Source organism: Arachis ipaensis, chromosome B03, assembly GCF_000816755.2.
Source record: "Arachis ipaensis cultivar K30076 chromosome B03, Araip1.1, whole genome shotgun sequence".
NCBI classification, from domain to species: Eukaryota; Viridiplantae; Streptophyta; class Magnoliopsida; order Fabales; family Fabaceae; genus Arachis; species Arachis ipaensis.
Window position 1 is genome coordinate 26,015,430 of NC_029787.2, and position 10,327 is coordinate 26,025,756.

The window sequence follows — 10,327 nt, forward strand, 5'->3', positions numbered from 1 at the left end:
AGAGTATCGAGTTTTCAACCTGGTACACGTGGTGGCAAGCCACGGCACTTAATCCAGGGAACCTCGTATCTCAGATATTTCAAATTCATAAGCCATATAAATAATTCATTCATCATTCATCAACATCTAAGCCATTCTCAATATCATCATCATTCGTCAATCCATATCCCATTTCCAAATTCATTCAAAAATCATATTCCAAATCAATCTCCATCATCCTTCTTTCCGTTAATCAACAATCTCAATTCAAAACATAATTCTTTCTTTTCTGAATAAATCAATCTTAAAACATATAACGTTCAAAAACTAAATCTTTTTAAATTATTACTTCAGGCAAAACTTTCAATTTTATAAAATTTCGGCAGCATCTCCTCTAAAACTCGGACACTGCCACCCTTTTCGGGTCCCACCCAAACATTTCTCAAACCTTTTCTCAACCATTTCCAAATTCCAAACATTTTCCAGAGTTGAACCAGCTCCAATATCAAATTATTCTCAAATCAGACCAATTCCAATAATAAAACTCTTTTTAAAATCAAACAAGCTCAAGTATTAAATCATTTATAAAATCAGACCGACTCAAAATCAAACCGCTTTAACTCCAAACCAAGAAAAACCACTTTTCATAATAATTAAGTAAATAACTTTTCAAACCTATTTCTTATCAATAACCGTACTTCACTCAAGCAATCAAGCAACCAATAAATCAGTCTAACAAACCATCACATTCACAAGACAAATATAATCACAAAAGTATATCTTTCTACGTCAATATCTATTTATAACAACTCTGTAATATAAAATAGAATTTAAGAAAAACCCCTACCTCGACTCGTCGAAACCATAACTCAAAATGCGCCAACGAAACCGTTTCTCTTAACCCGAAACCAGCAGCAACCGTAAACTCAGTCCCTGATCACTTTCGCAGCACTCACAGCAACTTAAAAGCGACATGCAACGCTCAAAACACGACCCTACGTTACCAGAACCTCAGAGTTTATAACCAAATATAACAGAATATTAACACGAGTTTCCGGAACATAAATACTTACCGAACTTAGAAAATGAAACAGCGGCGGTCGCTGAACCGGTTTGGCGGCAGGTCCGGCAGCCACCTCGAACGGCAGCGGCAACCAGAACTCCGGCAACGGCGACTGAAACAAACATACAGCGATGATTGAGCTCCCAGAAATTCAAAGGAAACGAAAACCAACTTAAAACCTTACCGGCGGTAGATCTCGGTGGCGGCAGAGGTGTTCTCCGGCGGCAGAAGCGGCAGTAACCCCGACTGCGGCGCTGACAACGACGGCTCCCTCCAGTGACTACCTAACCACGGCAACGGCAAGGAAGCCATGGCAGCGGCAGCAACAAGCTCCTCTCCCGCGAGCTCCTTCTCTCTCCTGCGTTTGGCTCGGCGGCGACGGAGATCTCTTCTCCTTTTTCTACTCGCGACCAGCCTTGACGGTGACAGACCCAGAGGCGGCGACGACCATATGCGCAGCAGCAGCAGCCCGCGATGATGACGATGGCAGCGCAGCGTGGTGGCGGCGCGACGAATGGTGGCGACGGCGCAAGTGACACGACGGAGGCGGTGCGAACAGCTCCTCCTCCCCTCCCTCTCTCACGGGTCTTTCTCTTCTCTTCCTCGGTGGCGCGATGACAGATCCGACGGCGGTGACGCGGTTGGACAAGTTCGGCGATGAAGCGGCTTAACGGCGTGGTCTCCCTCCAAGGCTCGGTGAGGACACGACGGTGGCGGCAGCGGCAAGGCCCAGCAACGCCGGTGTGCCTCCTTCCCCTCTTCTCTTTACTCTCTCCTCCGCGTCGGTGCTAACGAGCGATGGCGGCGAGCAGCCGGGCCACCAGCACTAGCCGTCCCCCTTTCCTCTCTTCTCTAACTCTGTTTCATTTCTCCCTCTCTCCCTCAACGTTTTCTTTCTTTCTTCTTCCCATTTTCCCTTTCTATTTTCCTTTCTTTCTCTCTTCTGTATTATTTTTTTATTTTGTTCCCTGAAGCAGTTTAGGTTTGGGAAAGGGAAGGACGGTGGGGTAGGTTAGGATTAGGGAAGTTTAGGTAATTTTTATAAAATTAGGGGTATATGATATTAATTTAAAATCTAATTTAATCTATTAAAATTATTTTGAAAATATTATTTGATTATTAATTTACTAATTAACTTTTAATCAAATATTTTAATTTAAACTTGAATATAATTAATTTTCTTTATTTATAAAATTAAAGTATTAAATTTTAGAATCTCAATTATTTAACTAAATCGTATGAAATTCTTATTCTTTTGCAACTGTTAAGCTGTATAATTTAAATATAGAAAATTATTCAATAACTATAAAATTAAGTAAAATTTTTAATTTAATTGTCAAAACTTTATTTAATTACTTCTAGTAAAATAATTTTTAAAATAAAGTCTTTAATGACTAAATAAATTGAAATTAACTCATAATAATATTTTTTTGAAAATTATGGGTCTTACATCCTACCCACCTTATAAAAATTTTCGTCCTCGAAAATTGGTATAAAATAAAAGAGATTTCATATCACTTCACTCTTGAACGCATTGAAAGAAAAGGTAAAAAGTTTTCAATATATATATACATATAGTTTCAAATACCAGGATTTTCATATGGCATAAAGATATAAAGGGTATAAGTGTGATGCAAAACAAAAGTTACAAGATAGGCTTGATGTATAAGATGATATGTTTCAAACAAGAGATGGTAAAGCAAGACGGCAAAAAGTTATAAAACAAGCCGGGGTTAAAATGATGCGCTTAACGTCTGTATACTAATCTCATACGAACTTCAAAGATTCAATTATTCAAATTTCAACATAACTTATCTCTACCATTCTTAACCGTACTTCATTGAGTAACTCATCCGAAGGTTTTCAACCTTGTCAACACTTCGCAAATCTTAATGGTCACAAACCCAACATCAACAAAATTCTTTCACATGAAATAAGGTTCCACAACTCCCTGCAACGTCGTATATTTACAAATTTTCACCTTTTGTGTTCACCAAACGTGTCCTAAAGAGCTAATGTGCCGTTTATTAAGTCCAACGATCGCACAAGATACTAAAACTAATCTCGAGTATATTCAGAAAGATAATAGACTATAGAAAAGAAAGAAAAGTAATAAGGACCGTGTTCGCGAGAATTTGAAAGAGTTGTTGAAATCACAAGTAGACAAGGATGAACAAGCAATAAAGAATGCTGGAAAGAGAATCAACTGACAATTTCAAGGGTAACTCTTGAATCGAAGGAATTCGATAGGACCAATAAGATGAAAAAAAATGCAGTATTTTAAAACGAATCCAAGCTGAGTCAAGTAAATATAAGGTTTACAAAAGAAGAATATCCAAACCAAAGACAAAGCTTACAGAACTCAAGAGTATGGTTTAAAAAAATATTTTAAAATACATTATTCGTAAAGAATGGAAAATTTAAGGAAAAATCATTTCATGTTCTAAAAAAAGAAAATGATTAACAAACATCCTTCAAAAGATTAATAAAAGCATAAATGTGGCATTATTTCGATATAAAATTAAGTGGAAATAGATTACACAAAGTTTGTAAATGGAAAGATTAATTTGGCTAAGAGCAAATTTTTTTTCTAAAGCATGCATGAAAACTGCAATCTTGTAGGAAGGAAACATGAGAAAAGTTTTGCTCATAAAAGAAAAGAGGATGCATTACAATCGAACATGTTTAAATCACATACAGAAATTGTCAGAGTATAAGATAAAAGAGTGTAGGCTAAATTGTAAGTGATTTTATTAAAACTTCAATAATATACTTGAAATCACAACCTTATAAGAATGTTCAATAACATTAAGATGCGCTAAGAGGAAACCAGCTCATTTTAAGAAAGGAACTTAAATCAAAGGATTTTAATTAGAATTCATAAAGCATGTCACTCGTAGAAACAAAAAGCTTAAGAAAGAACTCAGCAACTTAAAAAGTTGATTCAAAACTTAAATTTCTTCAAAAGAATTCAAAACCTTTTCAAAAATGGTTCAAAACAAAATTCTGAAAGTATATTTGAAATAACCACCTCGCGAGTATCATTTAAGAAGATCACGATGTGTTTAAAATGAAATCAACCCATGGAAGAAAGGACCTTTAAATTAAGGGAATTCAAACAAAAACTCACTGGGTATGGATTATCAAATGAGTTTCCAATTAGTCTAAAGGAACGCGCTAGGAAGACAACTCAATCAATAGAAAATTCTCAAGAAAAAACCTTTGACTAAAAAAAAAATAAAAGGACAAATGGTGTATTAGATGGAAACGAATTAAAGTTGACTCGGATGAGAATGAGATTCACAAGAATTGAAAAACTAAGACTAATGGTGACGTTAAAAAATAAATAAATAAAAGAGTAGTTAAAAACAGAATTAAATATGACATCCACAGAAATAAAAAGTTTAAGAAAGAAATTGATCCATTCATGAGAATAAAGACATGAGTCCAACATTTTTTTTTTCGGTAAGAACAACAATTACGTAAATAATATAGTATGCTAAACCAAATTCGAATAAAAAAAATAAATTAGGTGAAGCTTACCAAACAAAACCAACTGGAAAGAGACAAAAACCTTTCTTTGAAAAATATCTAAATATATAGTCAAATAAGGATATTCGTAAAAACCGTAATAAAATTGTTAGAAAATCAAATTGTATTTAAAGCATATATACTTTTCCATAAATCAGTGAACAAACAGGCAAGATATTAGAAATAATTAGTTTTAAACTGTATAAGAAACTTTCAACGTTTATATAAAGAAGTATATATCAAATTAAAAGCGGTTGTATATTTCAAATCAAAAACGGTTTTGTTAAGATTTAAAGAATGGATGTAATTATTATCAAATAAGAGGAAAATTAAATTACAATTTATTTACAAAGGACTCGAAATATGAACTTAAAAAGGTGTCCTGCATCAAAACAGATTCAAATGTATATCAAAAAAATACATGATTCAAAAAGAAGTGCCTAAATAAAGAAGGTAAATACACCAAAGGTTTTAAACAGGTATATGCAGTTAGGATCAAACAAAAGCGTACGTGAACGAGAGAGTAGGATTGAAAGATAATTTGTTCACTTTCAAAGAAAAGTATCGCAGACAAGAACCTTAGAGCATACCAAGCAGGAATAAGATACGTGATATTCGCAGAGTTCAAGACACCTAACCGGATAACCTCAAGAACTAACTCCTAACGTTCCCAAAACCCGCGATTCGCATTACCTATGACTCGCATATTGTCTATGATAACCCATTGGTGCTTCCATATACATAATTCACTAGTGCTAAGCCAGCCAAACTTAATACCAGGAATAATGCAATGCAAGACTAATGGCATTAATCAATAGACCGTCATGTGCATAAGCTCTAATTCTCGTTATTCAAACAAGACCTACTACATGACAAACTCTCAGAATATGCAATTGAAGCATAATCAGTCCATTCCTCAGGCTCTACAGGAAAGACCGCTCTGATACCATAATGTAACACCCTTACTATCAAAAGTCACGCTTCCGGCTGCGCTACTCTGATAGCAAGAAGTATTACGACTACTTTACATACTAAATACTAAAATAGGAGCCTGTGACTCGACACTGTATCGCTGATTTCTTAGAAAACCGAAAATAAACATTTTATCTTAAGAAAAATACAAACAGGCATAGATTCATATACAAGACTCTTTACATAATAACTCATAATAATAATATACATATAAAACATACAATTCCTATCCCTCTTACAAACTCGTAATAACAAAGACGAGGGAAGAAAATAATCTAATTAACACATCTTATAAACCAAACGCAGTATATCTCTTCTTAATGCTTCTTCATCCGGTTCCTGAAAAGGTAAAGCTGTAGGGGGGTGAGAACCTAACCACACGGTCTCACCATAGAGTTTCAAAGTTGTTATAGGAAGATATTTAATAAGAAACTGTTTTCAAGCTCAGTGATTATCATTGCCTTATGAATCTTTTAAAACCAATAGGAAATCGTTCAAAACCCTTTTCAAAGGAACAATGTTTAAATCTTTCAGAAATCCAAAATCTTTCCTTTCTTATAAGAAAATCTCAATCAGAAATCAACTACGCAATCAAACAACACAATTATTAATTCAGCATCCAAGTTCATTCTCAAATGTAGCACGTCAGGACAAACACAGACAAGACAGACAAAGAAAGCACAAGTAGGTAGCAGTTACAGCAAATAGTTCAAGTAGCAGTTAAGAACAGTCTAGCAATTAGGCAAACCAAAACAATTTCAAACCCAAGCAAAACATACAAATGCATATGATGCATGCCTGTCCTATGGCTGATGAGGCTCATCTGTCGGTTATCCAGCCAACCCGACAAGTCTGAATTGTCCTTAGACTGTCCCCCGACGTGCATCCCCAAGAGTCTATGCATAGCTTTTTCTCAAATAATCAATATTACTCAATGGGGGTATCATTCCCGGGAATTTATATAGTGCCCGGTCACACTTACGTCGTAGGGTCAACAGAGTATCGAGTTTTCAACCTGGTACACGTGGTGGCAAGCCACGGCACTTAATCCAGGGAACCTCGTATCTCAGATATTTCAAATTCATAAGCCATATAAATAATTCATTCATCATTTATCAACATCTAAGCCATTCTCAATATCATCATCATTCGTCAATCCATATCCCATTTCCAAATTCATTCAAAAATCATATTCCAAATCAATCTTCATCATCCTTCTTTCCGTTAATCAACAATCTCAATTCAAAACATAATTCTTTCTTTTCTGAATAAATCAATCTTAAAACATATAACGTTCAAAAACTAAATCTTTTTAAATTATTACTTCAGGCAAAACTTTCAATTTTATAAAATTTTGGCAGCATCTCCTCTAAAACTCGGACACTGCCACCCTTTTCGGGTCCCTCCCAAACATTTCTCAAACCTTTTCTCAACCATTTCCAAATTCCAAACATTTTCCAGAGTTGAACCAGCTCCAATATCAAATTATTCTCAAATCAGACCAATTCCAATAATAAAACTCTTTTTAAAATCAAACAAGCTCAAGTATTAAATCATTTATAAAATCAGACCGACTCAAAATCAAACCGCTTTAACTCCAAACCAAGAAAAACCACTTTTCATAATAATTAAGTAAATAACTTTTCAAACCTATTTCTTATCAACAACCGTACTTCACTCAAGCAATTAAGCAACCAATAAATCAGTCTAACAAACCATCACATTCACAAGACAAATATAATCACAAAAGTATATCTTTCTACGTCAATATCTATTTATAACAACTATGTAATATAAAATAGAATTTAAGAAAAACCCCTACCTCGACTCGTCGAAACCATAACTCAAAACGCGCCAACGAAACCGTTTCTCTTAACCCGAAACCAGCAGCAACCGTAAACTCAGTCCCTGATCACTTTCGCAGCACTCACAGCAACTTAAAAGCGACATGCAATGCTCAAAACACGACCCTATGTTACCAGAACCTCAGAGTTTATAACCAAACATAACAGAATATTAACACGAGTTTCCGGAACATAAATACTTACCGAACTAAGAAAATGAAACAGCGGCGGTCGCTGAACCGGTTTGGCGGCAGCTCCGGCAGCCACCTCGAATGGCAGCGGCAACCAGAACTCCGGCAACGGCGACTGAAACAAACATACAGCGATGATTGAGCTCCCGGAAATTCAAAGGAAACGAAAACCAACTTAAAACCTTACCGGCGGTAGATCTCGGTGGCGGCAGAGGTGTTCTCTGGCGGCAGAAGCGGCAGTAACCCCGATGGCGGCGCTGACAACGACAGCTCCCTCCACTGACTACCTAACCACGACAACAGCAAGGAAGCCATGGCAGCAGCGGCAACAAGCTCCTCTCCCGCGAGCTCCTTCTCTCTCCTGCGTTTGGCTCGGCGGCGACGGAGATCTCTTCTCCTTTTTCTACCCGCGACCAGCCTTGACGGTGACGGACCCAGAGGTGGCGACAACCATTTGCGCAGCAGCAGCAGCCCGCGATGATGACGATGGCGGCTTCGAGGACGGTGACCCGCGGCCTCTTCTCCTTCGCGTCTACTCCCTCTCCGCGGCTCTGCCTCGACGGCGGCTCAAATGGCGACGGCGCCGAGGCTTGTCGATGGTGGCGGCGCGGACAGCTTCCTCCTATTTTAATAAAAATACTACAAATTATTTATTTTATTTATTTAAAAAAAATCTAATTATTTCTCCGTTTTAATTAATTCTTATTGGTTATATTTTGGGGAAAGCTTCCATCCGCATGTGATACAAAGTATGAATATGACGGCCATATTTTGCGCAGATTGATTGTGACTTAAAGCACCATTTATACGTGCTTTAAGCTGCTTCAATAATCATAAGAGGTTTATATGGTTATTTTTTATTTTTCATGCTTATATAAACCTCTTTGAAATAGCAAGCATATATGTATATATAATAAAGTGAGTTAAAGAGTCTTTGTTTATATAAATGAGGTTTTCATATATTTGTTGACGGGATGAAAGGTTATCTAACTAACAAAAAAAAAGTCTTAGAAGGTTTAGTTTAAGTACATCCAGGGACGGAAGTGGTGCGGGACAAGCGTCCCACTATAATTTAGAATTTTTTTAAGTAGTATATGATAATAATATTTATTTGTTCTATTAGATTATTAAATTTGACCCCACAATAATTTTTTACTCAACTTTTAGTACTTAATCGTCAAGTTAAAAATTTTATATTAGATATTCGTTAAAATGATCCATTCTAAAATTTAAACGAAATTAGTATTCTTTTTTAAAAATCAACTCAAAAGAATATTATTTATCTTCTTTTCAAATTAGCTTTAATTTTTGCATAGTAACTATATTAATTGAAAGAATTTTTTTAACTATGAATATCAATAAGAGTCGGCTTCTAATTATATTGGGAAGTGAATTTTTAAATAATTGTTTAGTAATATATATGGAAAGGTATTCTCTCTCATCTCTTTCTTCCTTTCTTTGGTCCTTGTCCAGGAAGCTATGGACGCAATGCTCTTCAACAAAGAAAAGGAAGGAGTTGCATGCATCAAGACCATCAAGCTAATGATGGCAAGAAAACATACTAAAATAAAAATGAGCTGTGGCTGAGATATTCACTATATTTGGTTAGATTTGGTGATGTATCTTGAGCCTTTCATGCTCAAAAATGGACGTTGAAGATTCGGCAAGCATGGAGGAGATTCTTGAAGCATGGCTTGTCTTTGATTCTGTTTAACCACCACAGGGAGTAGCTAGAGTGGCGAAGTGATGGTTAAAGCAGAGATTGAAGCAGATGAAGTCATTGTCATCATGAAGCATCAAGGGCCAGAAATCCATCTTGGAGAGCAAGCCAAGGATGGAGAGCTCGGATTGATGAAGGGTGATGATCAAGAAAGGACCAGAGGTAATTGCATGTTGGGTTTTACATGGTTATCTCTTCTCTCTATGTGGCCGAACCGGTTCTGTTTGTTGAAGGAGGAAGAAGTTGGTTTGGGTGTTGGCTTCAATAAGTGGAGGCTTCCCTCTTCTATATTAAGAGAGAACAGCCACTGTTTGGAGCAAGGAGAAAATTTGAGAGTGCAAGGCACAGAGTTCTCAGAGCTACCTGAGCTAACAGTTTTCTCTTCTCCTTCAATGTATTCTGTTTTGTATTTTTCTGTTTAATTTTGTCATGTCTTGAGTCTCATGGAAAAAGGCAAACAGTGGGGTTTGTATGAAAAAGCCATAGAGCGAAAAAAGGCAGAGAGTGCAAAATTAAAAGAAAAAGCCATAGATGTCTTAGAGTTCCTTTGTTCATCTATGTTGTGTTTCATGATTCTGTGGGAATCCCCTTGTAAGTTGGGTTAGCACTTTACAGCTTGTAATCAAGAAGATTATAGTGAAATTCCATCATGTTTGTGATGGAGACTGGATGTAGGCTGCACTGCATTTAGCAGCTGAACCAGGATATATCTGGGTGTAATCTTTCTTCCCTTCTACTCTATTTCTGTTTTCTACTGCACAGGAGCAAAAACTAAAATGTCTCGTGCCAAGTGACGAGCCAAAACAAAAAAGTCTCGTGGCAAGTGACGAGACAAAACAAAAAGTCTCGTGTCCAGAGACGAGCTAAAACAGAAAAGTCTCCTCTAAGTTCAGCAAGTGTTAGCAACGAAAAAGGGGCTAAGATTCAACCCCCTTTCTCTTAACCACTGAAACCATCAAGTTTGATTGAAAATTAGGGTTCTTTGTTTCAACTTTAGAAGAGAGTAATTTTATAATAATTTTTTTAA